At 38.4% G+C, this 18,659-nt stretch overlaps 1 non-coding gene across 1 annotated transcript; it reads right to left on the bottom strand.

The window, feature by feature from the left end:
- Positions 1-3,360: 3,360 nt before the first annotated feature.
- Positions 3,361-3,468, bottom strand: LOC127742707 (small nucleolar RNA R71). The gene has a single exon (XR_008004066.1). It is a non-coding gene; the product is annotated as a small nucleolar RNA R71 (small nucleolar RNA).
- Between the last annotated feature and the right edge of the window lie 15,191 nt (positions 3,469-18,659).

The raw sequence follows: 18,659 nt of genomic DNA, 5'->3' as shown, positions 1-18,659 counted from the left end.
AAGTCTTCTTGTTTGATCTTCATATTTTCTTGATTTGTGTCTTTTGTTGTTTTTCATGTGCATTTTTGCATTCATAGTGTCTAAGCATTGAAAATATTTCTTGAAATTTTTTTTCAAAAACATGTTCTTGATGTTCATCATGATCTTCAAAGTGTTCTTGGTGTTCATCTTGACATTCATAGTGTTCTTGCATGCATCATGTGTTTTGATTCATAATTTTCATGTTGTGAGTCATTTTTATGTTTTTCTCTCTCATAATTAAAAATTTAAAAATAAAAAAATATATTTTCCTTATTTTTCTCAAAATTTCAAAAATTTGAGTTGACTTAGTCAAAAAATTTTAAAATAAGTTGTTTCTTATAAGTCAAGTCAAAATTTTCATTTTTAAAAAATCTTATCTTTTCAAAACTTTTTCAAAAATCAAATCTTCTTTATTTTTTCTTACTATTTTTTGAAAATTTTTAATTTGAATTTTAAAATCTTTTTCTTATCTTTAATTCATGATTTTCAAAGGCTTCACTAACAAGTAATGTGATTGATTCAAAATTTGAAGTGTTACTTTCTTGTTAAGAAAGGTTCAATCTTTAAATTCTAGAAACATATCTTTTAGTTTCTTGTTAGTCAAGTAATTAATTTTAATTTAAAAAAATTTATCTTTTTCAACCATATCTTTTTAGTCATATCTTTTTTATCATATCTTTTTAAATCATATCTTTTTCAAAAATTTGATTTCACAATATCCCTTCTAACTTCTTATCTTCTCATCTTTTTAAAATTGATTTTCAAATCTTTTTCAACTAACTAATTAACTTTTTGTTTGTTTCTTATCTTTTTCAAAACCACCTAACTACTTTTTCCTCTCTAATTTTCGAAAATTCCTCACCCCTTTTTAAAATTCTTTTTAATTAATTAATTGTTTTAAATTTTAATTTTAATTTTATTTTCCCCTTTAATTTTCGAAAATCACTAACTTCTTTTTCAAAATTTATTTTCGAAATTCTCTCTCTCATCTTCTATTTATTTATTTATTTAACACTTCTTTTCATCTCAAGAATTTGAACCCCTATCTTCACCCTTGTGTTTGGATTCTTACTATTTCCTTCTTCTATTCTTTTCTTCTTCTACTAACCTAAAGGAATCTCTCTACTATGGTAAAGAGGATCCCTATTATTATTTTCTGTTCTCTTCTTTTTTATATGAGCAGGAGCAAGGACAAGAATATTCTTGTTGAAGCAGATCCTGAACCTGAAAGGACTCTGAAGAGGAAACAAAGAGAAACTAAATTACAACAATCCAGAGACAACCTTACAGAAATTTTTGAAAAGGAAGAGGAGATGGCAGCTGATGATTGGATTTTTTGACGGTTTAGAATTTCACAAATGAAATCTCGTTGAAGTATAGTCTCTAAACCAACAATAATCCTCTCATACAAAAATTTGTTTGTCACAAGTACAAACCCCTAAAATCTATAAACCGAAGTATTTAAACCTCGGGTCGTTCTCCCTAGGAATTACAATAAAGTGTCTTGTATTGGTTGTGAGTTATTTTGGGGTTTTGATAAGAGGCATGGAAGATAAATGGCAAAAAAGTTAGCTAACAACTATAAAAGGCTCTTGGTGAGGTGTGAGAACTAGAAGTCCTATCCTAGTTATCCTTCTCAATTGTGATGAGAATTGTTCATTGCTACCACTTAGTTAACCCTTACTAAATAATGGAAAGTAAAGTGGATGAATTGACTTGAGCCACAAGTCCTAGCCAACTCCCAAGGAAAGACTAGCTTTAGTGCACTCTAAACCAATTAGCAATCTCTCCAATTACCAATCAACAAAGGAATTAGATAACTCAAGTGTCACTAATTACTCTACCTAGGCCAAGAGGAACAAAACCTACACTAAAACTAAGAGAGACATTTCAACAAACACATAGAGTGCAATAAAAGTAAACAACATAAATTGTAAGAATTAAAGAGAGATCTAACTACAAAGGCAAGAGATCAACAATAGAAAAGCAAAGAAGACAAATTTATTATGAATTACCTCTTATTGAATTGAAAGAAAATGGAAGGAACAATAGTAGATCTACAACAAAGTATAAGAACAACATAAAGAAAATTACAACAAAGGAATGGAAGAAGAATGAATGTAACTACAAGGAATTGAGAAGATAGAAATTGAAGAAGATGAATTGAAATCTAGATCTAAGAAGAGAAATTAACCTAATCCTAATCCTAATCCTAGAGAGAAGTGAGAGCTTCTCTCTCTAGAAACTACTTCTAAAACTAAACTAAGCTAAAACTAAACTAATGGTTAAAAGTTAGTTGATTCCTCTTCAATCCCTGGCTTAAATAGCATCAGAAATGAGTTGGATTGGGCCCACAAGGCTCCTAAAACCGCTGGGGACGATTTCATTAAAGTGGGCCACGGACAGAATCGGCGCGCGCGCGCAAAGTGCGCGTGCGCGCCCCTGAATGCGAGTAACATATGGCAAAATTTATATCATTTCGAAGCCCCGGATGTTAGCTTTCCAACTCAACTGGAACTGCATCATTTGGACCTCTGTAGCTCAAGTTATGGTCATTTAAGTGCGAAGAGGTCGGCTTGACAGCTTTCCGGTTCTTTCATTTCTTCATGAGTTCTCCAACTTTTCATGCTTCCTTTCTTCATTCCCTTGATCCAATCTTTGCCTCCTAAACCTTAAATCACTTAACAAACATATCAAGGCATCTAATAGAATCAAGGTGAATTAAATTTAGCTAAACCTTAAATCACTTAACAAACATATCAAGGCATCTAATGGAATCAAGGTGAATTAAATTTATTTATTTTAAGACCTAAAAAGCATGTTTTCACTCTTAAGCACAATTAAAGGAGAATATACAAAACCATGCTATTTTATTGAATAAATGTGGGTGAAAGGTGATAAAATCCCCTAAAATCAATACAAGATAAACCCTACAAATGGGGTTTGTTAGCAGCCGAAAATAATAATGCAAGGAGGATGCTTGGTGATTATACTACACCTGCTTCTAAATTTGATGGAAGAAGCATCTCAATCCCTGCCATTGGAGCAAATAATTTTGAGCTTAAACCTCAACTAGTTGCTCTAATACAACAGAACTGCAAATTTCATGGACTACCATCAGAAGATCCCTATAAGTTTTTAACTGAGTTCTTGCAGATCTGTGAGACTATTAAGACTAATAGAGTAGATCCTGAAGTCTACAGGCTCATGCTTTTCCCTTTTGCTGTAAGAGACAGAGCTAGAATATGGTTGGACTCACAGCCTAAAGATAGCCTGGACTCATGGGATAAGCTGGTCGTGGCCTTCTTGGCTAAGTTCTTTCCTCTTCAAAAGCTGAGCAAGCTTAGAGTGGATGTTCAGACTTTCAAACAAAAAGATGGTGAATCCCTCTATGAAGCTTGGGAAAGATACAAGCAGATGACCAAAAGGTGTCCTTCTGACATGCTTTCAGAGTGGACTATTCTAGATATATTCTAGATATATTCATGTACACTTCTGAGAGGAATTCTGTGAATAATGGGATGCCTCAGAGGAAGGGTGTTCTTGAAATCGATGCTCTGAATGTCATATTGGCTCAGAACAAAATGTTGACTCAGCAAGTCAACATGATTTTTCAATGTCTGAATGGATGGCAAAATGCATCCAACAGTGCTAAAGAGGCATCTTCTGAAGAAGAAGCTTATGATCTTGAGAACCCTGCAATGGCAGAGGTAAATTACATGGGTGAACCTTATGGAAACACCTATAATTCCTCATGGAGAAATCATCCAAATTTCTCATGGAAGGATCAACAAAAGCCTCAACAAGGCTTTAATAATGGTGGAAGAAATAGGCTCAGTAATAGCAAGCCTTTTCCATCATCTTCTCAGCAACAGACAGAGAATTCTGAATAGAGCCCCTATAACTTAGCAAACATAGTCTCTGATCTGTCTAAGGCCACTTTAAGTTTCATGAGTGAAATAAGGTTTTTCATCAGAAATTTGGAGGCACAAGTGGGCCAGCTGAGTAAGAAAGTCACTGAAACTCCTCCTAGTACTCTCTCAAGCAATACTGAAGAGAATCCAAAAAGAGAGTGCAAGGCCATAGACATAATCAACATGGCCGAACCTAGGGAGGAAGGAGAGGACGTGAATCCCAACGAGGAAGACCTCATGGGACGTCTCTCAAGCAAGAAGGAGCTCCCTATTGAGGACCCAAATGGATCTGAAGGTCATATAGAGACTACAGAGATCCCATTAAACCTCTTTCTGCCATTCATGAGCTCTGAAGACTATTCTTCCTCTGAAGAGGATGAAGATGTAACTAGAGAGCAAGTTACTCAATATCTAGGAGCCATCATGAAGCTGAATGCCAAATTGTTTGGTAATGAGACTTGGGAAGGTGAACCTCCCTTGCTTATTAGTGAACTAGATACATGGGTTCAGCAAACTTTACCTCAAAAGAGACAAGATCCTCGCAAATTCTTAATACCCTGTACCACAGGCACCATGACCTTTGAGAAGGCTCTGTGTGACCTAGGGTTAGACATTAATCTTATACCACTCTCTGTAATGGAGAAGCTGGGGATTATTGAGGTACATCCTACCATATTCTCATTACAAATGGCAGATAAGTCAGTAAGACAGGCTTATGGATTGGTAGAGGATGTGTTAGTAAAGGTTGAAGGCATTTACATCCTTGCTGATTTCATAATCTTAGACACTAGGAAGGAGGAGGATGAATGCATCATCTTTGGAAGACCTTTCCTAGCCACAGCAGCCTAGCCACAGCAGGAGCAGTGATAGATGTTAACAGAGGAGAATTAGTCCTTCAATTGAATGGGGACTACCTTGTGTTTAAGACCCAAGGGTGTTCTTCTGTATACACGGAGAGGAAGTATGAAAGGCTTCTCTCAGTACAAAGTCAAACAAAGCCCCCACGATCAAACTCTAAGTTTGGTGTTGAGAGGCCACAGCCAAACTCTAAGTTTGGTGTTCAATCCCCACATCCAAACTCTAAGTTTGGTGTTGGGAGTCCACAACATTGACCTGATCACCTGTGAGGCTCCATGAGAGCCCACTGTCAAGCTATTGACATTAAAAGAAGCGCTTATTGGGAGGCAACCCAATTTTTATTTATCTAATTTTATTTTTTATTTTATTGTTCTTTTGTGTTTTATTGGGTTCATGATCATGTGGAGTCACAAAATAAATACTAAAATTATAAACAGAATCAAAAACAGCAGAAGAAAAAGCACACCCTGTAGGAAGGGCTTACTCGCATTTAAACGCCAGTAAGGAGCATCTGACTGGCGTTCAATGCCAGAACAGAGCATGGATCTGGTGTTGAATGCCAGAAAAAAGTAACATCCTGGCGTTTAAATGCCAGGAATACTCCCTGAGGAGAGCTGGCGCTGAACGCCAGAAACAAGCATGGAACTGGCGTTCAACGCCAGAAACATGCTGCAAATGGGTGTTGAACACCCAAAACAAGCATAGAGCTGGAGTTTAACGCCAGAAACAAGCATCAATCTGGTGTTAAATGCCAGGATTGCATAGAGATGGCATTTTACATGCCTAATTGGTGCAGGGATGTTAAATCCTTGACACCTCAGGATCTGTGGACCCCACAGGATCACCCCAGGATCTGTGGACCCCACAGGATCCCCACCTACCTCAACTCACCCTCTTTCTCTGTTTCACACAATCCAATAACACTCTTCCCCAAAAACCCTTCACCAATCACCTCAATCTCTCTTTCCCATTACCTCTTCACCACTCACATCCATCCACTCTTCCCCATAAACCCCACCTACCTTTAAAATTCAAATATTTTTCCCACCTAACCCACCCAATATGGCCGAACCTTAACCCCTCTCCCTCCACTATATAAACCCCTCCATTCTTCTTCTTTTTCACACAACACAACCCTCTCTTCTCCTTCTTGGCCGAAACACAACCCTCTCTTCCTCTCCTCTATATCTTCTTCTTCTTTATCTATTCTTTCTTTTCTTGCTTGAGGGTGAGTAATATTCTAAGTTTGGTGTGGTAAAAGCAGAGCTTTTTTGTTTTTCCATAACCACCTATGGCACCTAAGGCCGAAGAAACCTCTAGAAAAGGGAAAGGAAAGACAAAAGCTTCCACCTCTGAGTCATGGAAGATGGAGAGATTCATCTTCAAAGCCCATCAAGACCACTTCTATGATGTTGTGGCCAAGAAGAAGGTGATCCCCGAGGTCCCTTTCAAACTCAGGAAAAATAAGTATCCAGATATCCGACATGAGATCCAAAGAAGAGGTTGGGAAGTTCTGACCAACACCATTCAACAAGTCGGAATCCTAATGGTTCAAGAGTTTTATGCCAATGCATGGATCACTAGGAACCATGATCAAAGTATGAACTTGAACCCAAAGAATTATCTTACAATGGTTCAGGGGAAATGCTTAGATTTCAGTCCGGAAAATGTAAGGTTGGCATTCAACTTGCCCATGATGCAAGGAGATGCACGCCCCTACACTAGAAGGGTCAACTTTGATCAAAGGTTGGACCAAGTCCTTATGGACATATGTGTGGAAGGAGCTCAACGGAAAAGAGACTCCAAAGGCAAGCTGGTTCAATTAAGAAGACTGGACCCCAAGCCTGTGGCTAGAGGATGGTTGGAGTTCATCCAACGCTCCATCATCCCCACTAGCAACCGATCCGAAGTTACTGTGGATTGGGCCATCATGATTCATAGAATCATGAATGGAGAGGAAGTAGAAGTTCATGAAGTCATCTCCATTGAATTCTACAAAATAGCCGAAAAGTCCTCCACCATGGCAAGGCTAGCTTTTCCTCATCTTATTTGCCATCTATGTTACTCAGCTAGAGTTATCATAGAAGGAGACATTCCCATTGAGGAGGATAAACCCATCACTAAGAAGAGGATGGAGCAAACAAGAGAGCCCACTCATGGATCCCAAGAGACGCATGAGGAAGCTCATCACCAAGAAATCTCGGAGATGCCTCAAGGGATGCACTTTCCTCCCAACAACTATTGGGAACAACTCAACACTTTTCTAGAAGATTTGAGTTACAATATGGATCAATTAAGGGTGGAACATCAAGAGCACTCCATCATTCTCCATGAAATTAGAGAAGATCAAAGAGCAACGAGGGAGGAACAACAAAGGCAAGGAAGAGACATAGAAGAGCTCAAGGACATCATTCGTTCTTCAAGAAGAAAGTGCCACCATCACTAAGGTGGACTCATTCCTTGTTCTTATTTCTCTATTATTTTTTTTCGGTTTTTATGCTATATGTTTTTTTATGTTTTGTGTCTCTACTTCATGATCATTAGTATGTAGTAACTATGTCTTAAGGCTATGAATAATTCCATGAATCCTTCACCTCTCTTAAATGAAAAATGTTCCTAATTCAAAAGAACAAGAAGTACATGAGTTTCGAATTTATCCTTGAAATTAGTTTAATTATATTAATGTGGTGACAATACTTTTTATTTTCTAAATGAATGCTTGAACAGTGCATATTTTTGATCTTGTTGTTTATGAATGTTAAAATTGTTGGCTCTTGAAAGAATGATGAACAAAGAGAAATGTTATTGATAATCTGAAAAATCATAAATTTGATTCTTGAAGCAAGAAAAAGTAGTGAATAGCAAAAGCTTGCGAAAAAATATATATATATATATATATATATAGAAAGAAAAGAAAAAAGCAAGCAGAAAAAGCAAATAGCCCTTAAAACCAAAAGGCATGGGTAAAAAGGATCCAAGGCTTTGAGCATCAATGGATAGGAGGGCCCAAGGAAATAAAATCCAGCCCTAAGCGGCTAAATCAAGCTGTCCCTAACCATGTGCTTGTGGCATGCAGGTCTAAGTGAAAAGCTTGAGACTGAGTGGTTAAAGTCGTGATCTAAAGCAAAAAGAGTGTGCTTAAGAGCTCTGGACACCTCTAACTGGGGACTCTAGCAAAGCTGAGTCATAATCTAAAAAGGTTCACCCAGTTATGTGTCTGTGGCATTTATGTATTCGGTGGTAATATTGGAAAACAAAGTACTTAGGGCCACGGCCAAAACTCATAAAAGTAGCTGATGAGCGGATAATTTATACGTTTTTTGGCATTGTTTTTAATATGTTTTTAGTGTGTTTTAGTTAGTTTTTATTATATTTTTATTATTTTTAAGTTAAAATTCACTTTTCTGGACTTTACTATGAGTTTGTGTGTTTTTCTGTGATTTTAGGTATTTTTTGGCTGAAATTGAGGGACCTGAGCAAAAATCTGATTCAGAGGCTGAAAAGGACTGCAGATGCTGTTGGATTCTGACCTCCCTGCACTCGAAGTTGATTTTCTGGAGCTACAGAAGCCCAATTGGCGTGCTCTCAATTGCGTTGGAAATTAGACATCTTGGGCTTTCCAGAAATGTATAATAGTTCATACTTTTTCTGAGATTTGATGGCCCAAAGAGGCGTTTCAATTCAGCTTAAGAATTCTGGCGTAAAATGCCATAACTGGCACAAGAATGGGAGTTAAACGCCCAAACTGGCACAAAATCTGGCGTTTAACTCCAAGAAGAGTCTCTACACGAAAATTCTTCAATGCTCAGCCCAAGCACACACCAAGTGGGCCTGGAAGTGGATTTTTATGTCATTTACTCATTTCTGTAAACCCTAGCTACTAGTTCTCTATAAGTAGGACCTTTTGCTATTGTATTTACATCTTTTGATCACTTTAGATCTTAGGATCTTCTTTGGACGTCTAGTTCATAGATTATGGGAGGCTGGCCATTCGGCCATGCCTAGCCCTTGTTCTTATGTATTTTCAACGGTGGAGTTTCTACACACCATAGATTAAGGTGTGGAGCTCTGCTGTACCTCGAGCATTAATGCAATTACTATTGTTCTTCTATTCAATTCAGCTTATTCTTGTTCTAAGATATCACTTGCTCCTCAACTTGATGAATGTGATGATCCGTGACACTCATCATCATTCTCACCTATGAACGTGTGCCTGATAACCACCTCCGTTCTACCTTAGATTGAGTGGATATCTCTTGGATCCCTTAATCGGAATCTTCGTGGTATAAGCTAGAATAGATGGTGGCATTCAAGACAATCCGAAAGGTCTAAATATTGTCTGTGGTATTCTGAGTAGGATTCAAGGATTGAATGACTGTGACGAGCTTCAAACTCGCGATTGTGGGGCGTTAGTGACAGACGCAAAAGAATCACTGGATTCTATTTCGACATGATCGAGAACCGACAGCTGAATAGCCGTGCTGTGACAGAGAGTGTTGAACATTTTCACTGAGAGGACGGGACTGTAGCCATTGACAACGGTGATGCCCAACATACAGCTTGCCATGGAAAGGAGTAAGAAGGATTGGATGAAGACAGTAGGAAAGTAGAGAGACAGAAGGGACAAAGCATCTCCATACGCTTATCTGAAATTCTCACCAATGAATTACATAAGTATCTCTATCTTTATGCTTTATTCATAAATCATTCATAACCATTTGAATCTGCCTGACTGAGATTTACAAGATGACCATAGCTTGCTTCATACCAACAATCTCCATGGGATCGACCCTTACTCGCGTAAGGTTTATTACTTGGACGACCCAGTGCACTTGCTGGTTAGTTGTGCGAAGTTGTGATAAAGAGTTGAGATTGCAATTGAGTGTACCATGTTGATGGCGCCATTGATGATCACAATTTCGTGCACCAGTAGCTGTGTTCAAGAATCAACATACTTAACTAGGAGAATCAATCACACTATCCAAAATTCTGAGTTCCTATAGATGCCAATCATTCTAAACTTCAAAGGAGAAAGTGAGATGACAAATTGTTCAGAAGCAAAAAGCTACAAGTCCCGCTCATCTAATTAGAACTAATATTCATTGATATTTTGGGATTTATAGTATATTCTCTTCTTTTTATCCTAATTGATTTATAGTTGCTTGGGGACAAGCAACAATTTAAGTTTGGTGTTGTGATGAGCGGATAATTTATACGCTTTTTGGCATTGTTTTTAGATAGTTTTTAGTAGGATCTAGCTACTTTTAGGGATGTTTTTATTATTTTTTATGTAAAATTTATATTTCTGGAATTTACTATGAGTTTGTGTGTTTTTCTGTGATTTCAGGTATTTTCTGGCTGAAATTGAGGGACCTGAGCAAAACTCTGATAAAAGGCTGTCAAGGGACTGCTGATGTTGTTGGATTCTGACCTTTCTGAACTCGAAATGGATTTTCTGGAGCTACAAAACTCTAAATGACGCGCTCTGAATGGCGTTGGAAAGTAGACATCCAGAGCTTTCCAGCAATATATAATAGTCGATACTTTATTCGAGATTAGATGATGCAAACTGGCGCTCAATGCCAGTTCCACACTGCATTCTGGAGTCAAACGCCAGAAACACGTCACGAACCAGAGTTGAACGCCAAAAACACGTTACAACATGGCGTTCAACTCCAAGGGAAGCCTCTACACGTGTAAAGCTCAAGCTCAGCCCAAGCACACACCAAGTAGGCCCCGGAAGTGGATTTTTGCATAAATTACTTACTTTTGTAAACCCTAGTAGCTAGTCTAGTATAAATAGGATATTTTGCTATTGTATTAGACATCTTTGGATTATTTTTGGATTACCTTATGATCCTTTGATCTCGTTCAGGGGGGCTGGCCATTCGGCCATGCCTAGACCATCACTTATGTATTTTCAACGGTGGAGTTTCTACACACCATAGATTAATTGTGTGGAGCTCTGCTGTACCTCAAGTTTTAATGCAATTACTACTATTTTCTATTCAGTTCAGCTTATTCTTGTTCCAAGATATCCGTTGCACTTCAACCTGATGGATGTGATGATCCGTGACACTCATCATCATCCATCCTTATGAACGCGTGATTGACAACCACTTCCATTCTACCTTAGCACGAGCGCATATCTCTTGGATTCCTTAATCAGAATCTTCATGGTATATGCTAGAATTGATGGCGGTATTCATGAGAATCCGGAAAGTCTAAACCTTGTCTGTGGTATTCCGAGTAGGATTCAGGGATTGAATGACTGTGACGAGCTTCAAACTCGCGATTGTTGGGCGTGATGACAAACACAAAAGAATTAATGCATTCTATTCCGACATGATCGAGAACCGACAGATGATTAGCCGTGCTGTGACAGAGCATTTAGACCATTTTCACTGAGAGGATGGGATGTAGCCATTGACAACGGTGATGCCCTACATATAGCTTGCCATGGAAAGGAGTAAGAAGGATTGGATGAAGGCAGTAGGAAAGCAGAGATTCAGAAGGAGCACAGCATCTTCATATGCCTATCTGAAATTCCCACCAATGATCTACATAAGTATCTTTATCTTTATTTTATGTTTATTTATTATTATTTTCGAAAACCAATATAATCATTTAAATCCGCCTAACTGAGATTTACAAGATGACCATAGCTTGATCGACCCTTACTCACGTAAGGTTTATTACTTGGACGACCTAGTGCACTTGTTGGTTAGTTGTGCGAAGTTGTGAAGAAAGTGCTGAGTTAGTAGATGCGCATACCAAGTTGAATGCCATTGATAGAGATCACAATTTTGTGCACCAGTGATCACGGATAAACACACCAAACTTAGAGGTTTGCTTGTTGATGATTAGATTTTTGACGGTTTAGAATTTCACTAATGAAATCTCGTTGTAAAGTATAGTCTCTAAACCAACAATAACCCTTTCATACAAAAATTTTCTTGTCACAAGTACAAACCCCTAAAATTTATAAACCGAAGTATTGAACCTTGGGTCGTTCTCCCTAGGACTTGTAATGAAGTGTCTTGTTATTGGTTATGAGGTATCTTGGGGTTTTTTTTTAAGATTTTAGACAAGAAATATAAATGGCAAAGAAAATAAACTAACAACTAACAAAGCTCTTGGCAAGATATGAGTACTAGAAATCCTATCCTAGTTATCCTCCTCAATTGTGACCACAAATTGTTTATTGCTCCCACTTAGTTAACCTCTAATCATGGAGGAAAGTCAAGTGGAAGAATCAATTTGATTCCTCAAGTCCTAATTAACTCCTAAAGGAGAGACGAGCTTAAGAGGCATTCAAATCAATTAGCAACTTCTAATCATCGATCAACAAAGGAATTAGATAACTCAAGAGTCACTAATTACTCAACCAAAGCCAAGAGGAACAAAATTCTACTCTAAAATCCTACCAAGCATTTCATCAAACACTTGGAAGGTACAAAAGAAAAGTATATTAAATCACAACAAGTATGAATTCTAACAACAATTGAATACAAAGAATTAACAACAACAATCAAGGAAATCACAATTATTATGAATTACCTTGATTGAATTGAAAGAAAGTAGAAGAAACAAAAGTAGTTCTACAACAAAACACAAGAACAACATAAAAGAGATTACAACAAAGGAATGGAAGAAGAATGAATGTAACTACAAGGAATTGAGAAGATAGAAGTAGAAGAAGATGAATTAAAATCTACATCTAAGAACTAAACCTAACCCTAATCCTATTCCTAGAGAGAAGTGAGAGCTTCTCTCTCTAAAACTAACTCTAAAACTATTCAACTAAACTAATGGTAACTAACTTCTTTTCTCATTCCCCTTCAATCCTTGGCTCTTATATGCAGTTTGGTGCCAAAATTGGCTACAGAAAACCTCCAAAATCGTCAGGCACGTGTTGCTTTAATGAAGTCACATGCGGACTGCGACGCGTGCGCGCACGGTACGTGTGCGCGTCCCTGGCTGATTCTTCAATGTGCGCGCGAGCGCCTTGTGGGCGTGCGCGTGCTTGGCTGATTTCACTTCTTTGACTTTTTATGCTTCTCTCCACTTGTATGCTTCCTTCCTTGTTCTCTTTGATCCATGCCTAGCCTATTTCAATCCTGGAATTACTAGCAAACACATCATGGCATCTTATGGAATCAAGGAGGAATTAGAATTCATCAAAATAAGGTTTAAAAAGCATGTTTTTACACTTGAGCACAAATACGTGAGAGATTACAAAACCATGCTAATTCATAGGCTAAATGCGAGAAAAGGTCATCAAAATACTCTAAATTCAATACAAGATAAACCCTAAAAATAGGGTTTATCACTTGTCCTCAAGCAAAAGAAAGGAAAAGAGAGGGATAGAGGGAGAGCCAAGTTCGAATTGTGGAGGAGAGGAGGGTGGCCGAACACGGATTTAAAGGGAAGGGGGTGGGTTTTTGAAAATTTTTGAAGAAGATAGGATAGAAGATATGATTTGTAAAAGATAAGTATAATAGGAAAAAGCTGTAATTTAAAATTGAAAAGATATGAAAGATATTTGAAAAAGATAAAAATCTGAATTTTGAAAAGAAGATATGATGATTTTAAAAAGATTTGAGAGGAATTTAAAAAGATTTGAAAAGAATTGAAAAAGATAAATGAGTTTTGAAAAAGGTTTGAAGAGATATTAAAGAAAAATTAAGAAATATGTTTAGGATTAAAAAATTTTCAAAATTAAAGTTGAAAGATGAGAGTTTGTAACATGTTTATGCAAGAAATCATGAATTGAAACATGAAAAATGAAAAAAATTTGTAGTAAAAATGAAGTTACCTTCTCCCCACAATCCTGGCGTTAAACGCCCAACTGCTGCATGTTTTGGGTGTTTAACGCCCATTTGTAGCTTCTCCTGGGTGTTTAACACCCAGCTATAGCTTCTGGCTGGCGTTAAACGCCAGAAAATCCTTTATCACTGGGCATTTTTCTGAACGCCTAGGATACTGCAAATCTGGCATTAAACACCCAGAATGGTATCCATTCTGGTGTTTAACGCCCAAATGGCTATCCCTACTGGCGTTAAACGCCCAATAGATGCTTCTTTTGGGCGTTTAATGCCCAAAATAGCATTTACTGGCGTTTTCGCACCAGTGAGCTTCTTTTTGCTGTTTTATCATTTGAATCCTTCTGTAACTCTATGAACTCATGCAATTGATACTTTACCTTGAAGATAATTAATATGAACCTGTAAATTTATCATTTAATTAACAAATAAGCTTTGTTAATGGCTGGGTTGCCTCCCAGCAAGCGCTTCTTTATTGTCTTTAGCTGGACTAGTACTGAGCTTTAATCAAGTCTCAGTTTTGAGCATTCTTGCTCAAAATTGCTTTCAAGATAATGTTTGACTCTCTGTCCATTAACAATGAATTTTTTGTTAGAGTCATTATCCTGAAGCTCTACATATCCATATGGTGACACACCTGTAATCACATATGGTCCTCTCTACCGGGATTTTAACTTTCTGGGGAATAATTTGAGCCTAGAGTTAAACAGTAGAACTTTCTGCCCTGGCTCAAAGACTCTGGATGACAGCTTCTTATCATGCCATCTTTTTGCTTTCTCTTTGTAAATTTTTGCATTTTCGAAAGCATTGAGTCTGAATTCCTCTAGATCATTTAACTAGAGCAATCATTTTTCTCCAGCTAAGTTGGCATCAAGGTTTAGGAATCTGGTTGCCCAGTAGGCCTTGTGTTCCAGTTCCACTGGCAAGTGACAGGATTTTCCATACACAAGCTAGTATGGAGAGGTCCCTATAGGAGTCTTGAATGTTGTTCTGTATGCCCACAGAGCATCATCCAAGCTTCTTGCCCAATCCCTTCTATGGTTAATCACAGTCCGTTCCAGAATTCTTTTAAGTTCTCTATTAGAGACTTCAGCTTGCCCATTTATTTGTGGATGATATGGAGTTGCCACCCTGTGGCTACTCCATATCGAACCATAGCAGAGTAAAGTTGTTTATTGCAGAAATAAGCGCCCCATCACTGATTAGTATTCTAGGGACACCAAATCTATTGAAGATGTATTTCTGGAGGAATTTCAACACTGTCTTTGTATCATTAATGGGTGTTATAATAGCCTCCACCCATTTGGATACATGATCCACTGCCACCAGAATATAAGTGTTTGAGTATGATGGTGGGAAAGGCCCCATGAAGTCAATACCCTATACATCAAACAACTCAATCTCCAAGATCCCTTATTGAGGCATGGAATAACCGTGAGGCAGATTGCCAGATCTTTGGCAACTGTCACAATTACGTACAAACTCTCGGGAGTCTTTATAGAGAGTAGGCCAGTAGAAGCCAGATTGGAGGATTCTTGTGACTGTCCGCTCACTTCCAAAATATCCTCCACACTGTGATCCATGGCAATGCCAGAGGATCTTCTGTGCTTATTCTTTAGGCTCACATCTACGGATTACTTAGTCTGCACATCTCTTGAAGAGATATGGTTCATGCCACAGATAGTGCTTTGCATCCGAGATCAATTTCTTTGATTGCTACCTACTATACTCTTTGGGTATGAATCTCACAGCCTTGTAGTTTGCAATGTCTGCAAACCATGGTACTTCCTGGATGGCAAAGAGTTGCTCATCCGGAAAGTTTTCAAAGATCTCAGGAAGAGGGAGGGACGCCCCTTCTACTGGTTCTATTCGGGACAGGTGATCTGCTACTTGGTTCTCTATCCCTTTTCTGTCTCTTATTTCTATATCAAACTCTTGTAGAAGCAACACCCATCTTATGAGTCTGGGTTTTGAATCCTGCTTTATGAGTAGATATTTAAGAGCAGCATGGTCAGTGTACACAATCACTTTTGATCCTACTAAATAAGATCTGAACTTGTCAATGGCGTAAACCACTACAAGTAACTCTTTTTCTGTGGTTGTGTAGTTCTTCTGTGCGTCATTTAAAACACAACTGGCATAATAAATGACGTGTAGAAGCTTGTCATGCCTTTGTCTCAACACTGCACCAATGGCATGGTCACTGGCATTACACATTAGTTCAAATGGTAATGTTCAGTCTGGTACAGAGATGACTGGTGCTGTGACCAGCTTAGCTTTCAGAGTCTCAAACGCCTGCAGACACTCCTTATCAAAGATAAATGGCATGTCAGTAGCTAGCAGATTACTCAGAGATTTTGCAATTTTTGAAAAATCTTTTATAAACCTCCTATAGAATCCTGCATGCCCCAGAAAGCTTCTGATTGCCTTAACATTGGCAGGTGGTGGTAATTTTTCAATTACCTCTACCTTAGCTTGATCCACCTCTATTCCCTTGTTCGAAATTTTGTGCCCAAGGACAATTTCTTCAGTCACCATAAAGTGACATTTCTCTCAGTTTAAAACCAGGTTAGTCTCTTGGCACCTCTTTAGAACAAGTGCTAGATAGTCAAGACAGGAGCTGAATGAGTCTCCAAATACTGAAAAGTCATCCATGAAGACTTCCAAAAAATTTTCCACTATATCAGAGAAAATAGAGAGCATGCACCTTTGAAAGGTTGCAGGTGCATTGCACAGACCAAATGGCATCCTTCTGTATGCAAATACACCTGTTCCGAAGGTTACCTGCTTTGTCTGTAGAACATCCCGGGTCAGACAACTCGACCCAGGATATGAACAACTCCAGATGGATATGTGAATACTGTTTTCCCTTGATCCTGGGGATCTACTGCAATTTGATTATAACTTGAATATCCATCCAGAAAGCAGTAGTAATCATGACCTGCTAGTCTTTCTAGCATCTGGTCTATGAATGGTAAAGGAAAATGTTTTGCTAGTAAAGAATTTTATAAAAATAGTCGCGTTGTAGATATAGATTCTAAACCAACAGAAATCCCTTCGTGCAAATAGAAATAGGATAAATAATCTCAGTCTCTAGTAATTTAGTGACCTCCTTCTGCACCACCTCCTTCATGGCTGGATTTAGCAGCCTCTGTGGTTGAACCACTGGCTTAGCGTCATCCTCTAATAGGATCTTGTGCATGCATCTGGCTGGGCTAATGCCCTTAAGATCACTGATAGACCACCCAAGAGCTGTCTTGTGTGTCCTCAGCACTTGAATTAGTGCTTCCTTTTCCTGTGGCTCTAAGGTAGAGCTTATGATTACAGGAAAAGTGTTACCTTCTCCCAGAAATGCATATTTCAGGGATGGTGGTAATGGTTTGAGCTCGGGTTTAGGAGGTTTCTCCTCTTCCTGAGGGATTTTCAGAGGTTCTATTATTCTCTCTGGTTCCTCTAGATCAGGCTGAACATTTTTAAAGATATCCTCTAGCTCTGATTCGAGACTCTCAGTCATATTGACCTCTTCCACCAGAGAGTCAATAATATCAATGCTCATGCAGTCGTTTGGGGTGTCTGGATGCTGCATAGCTTTGGCAACATTCAACTTAAATCCTTCCTCATTGACTCTCAGGGTTAATTCTCCTTTTTGGACGTCAATGATGGTTCGTCCAGTTGCTAGGAAAGGTCTTCCTAGAATGAGAGTTGCACTCTTGTGCTCCTCCATTTCCAGCACCACAAAGTCAGTGGGAAAGGCAAACGGTCCAACCTTGACAATCATGTCTTCAATCATGCCTGATGGGTATTTAATGGAGCCATCAGCAAGTTGGAGACATATCCGGGTTGGTTTGACTTCTTCAGTCAAACCAAGCTTTTTGATAGTGGATGCAGGTATTAGGTTGATACTTGCTCCAAGATCACATAGAGCTTTCTTGGTATAAGTACCCTCTAATGTGCATGGTATCATGAAGCTTCCGGGATCTTTAAGCTTCTTTGATAAGCTTTTCAGAATGACTGCACTGCATTCTTTAGTGAGGTAAACTTTTTCAGTTTCTCTCCAATCCTTCTTATAATTTAAGATCTCTTTCATGAACTTAGCATAAGAGAGTATTTGCTCAAGTGCCTCTGCAAACGGAATCTTTTTTTCAAGAGTCCTGAGATAGTCTGCAAAGCGGGCAAATTGCTTATCATGTTCCGCTTGGCAGAGTTTCTGAGGATAAGGCATTTTGGCTTTGTATTCCTCAACCTTAGTTGCTGCAGGTTTATTTCCTACAGATGTGGTTGGAGAAGCATTTTTAGAGGGGTTGCTATCAGCACTTGTATGTGTCTGATCCCTCATTGGCGTTTGAACGCCAGAACTGAGCTTCCCTTGGGCGTTTAACGCCAACTCCTTGCCTGTTTGTGGCATTTGAACGCTAGAACTAAGCATGGGTTAGGCGTTTAACGCCAGCTCTCCACCTTTTTCTGGCGTTTGAGCGCCAGAATTATTCCTCTCTGGGCTCTTACTGTCCTCAGAGGGATTTTGGGTAAAAGTTTGTTCATTTCTTGGCTTCCTGCTGCCTTGAAGTAAGGTATTTAATATTTTTCCACTTCTTAATTGAATTGCTTGGAACTCTTCTGTTATTTGTTTTGATAACTGCTGTTCTGTTTGCTTCAACTGTACTTCCATATTCATATTAGCCATTCTTGTGTCTTGTAGTATCTCCTTGAATTCAGCTAGCTGTTTTGTTAGAAAATCTAATTGCTGATTGAATTCAGTAACTTGTTCTACAGGACTGAGTTCAGCAGTTACTATTTTATCCTCTCATTTCATGGAAGGTTCACTACTTAGGTACAGATGCTGATTTCTGGCAACTGTATCAATGAGCTCTTAAGCTTCTTCAATTGTCTTTCTCATGTGTATAAATCCACCAGCTGAGTGGTCCAAAGACATCTGAGCTTTCTCTGTAACCCCATAATAGAAGATGTCTAACTACACCCACTCTGAAAATATTTCAGAGGAGCATTTTCTTAGCATCTCTCTGTATCTCTCCCAAGCATCATA

This window comes from Arachis duranensis, chromosome 1, assembly GCF_000817695.3.
Source record: "Arachis duranensis cultivar V14167 chromosome 1, aradu.V14167.gnm2.J7QH, whole genome shotgun sequence".
NCBI classification, from domain to species: Eukaryota; Viridiplantae; Streptophyta; class Magnoliopsida; order Fabales; family Fabaceae; genus Arachis; species Arachis duranensis.
Note: the sequence above shows the minus strand (reverse complement) of the source record. Positions and strands in the feature narration are given on the sequence as shown.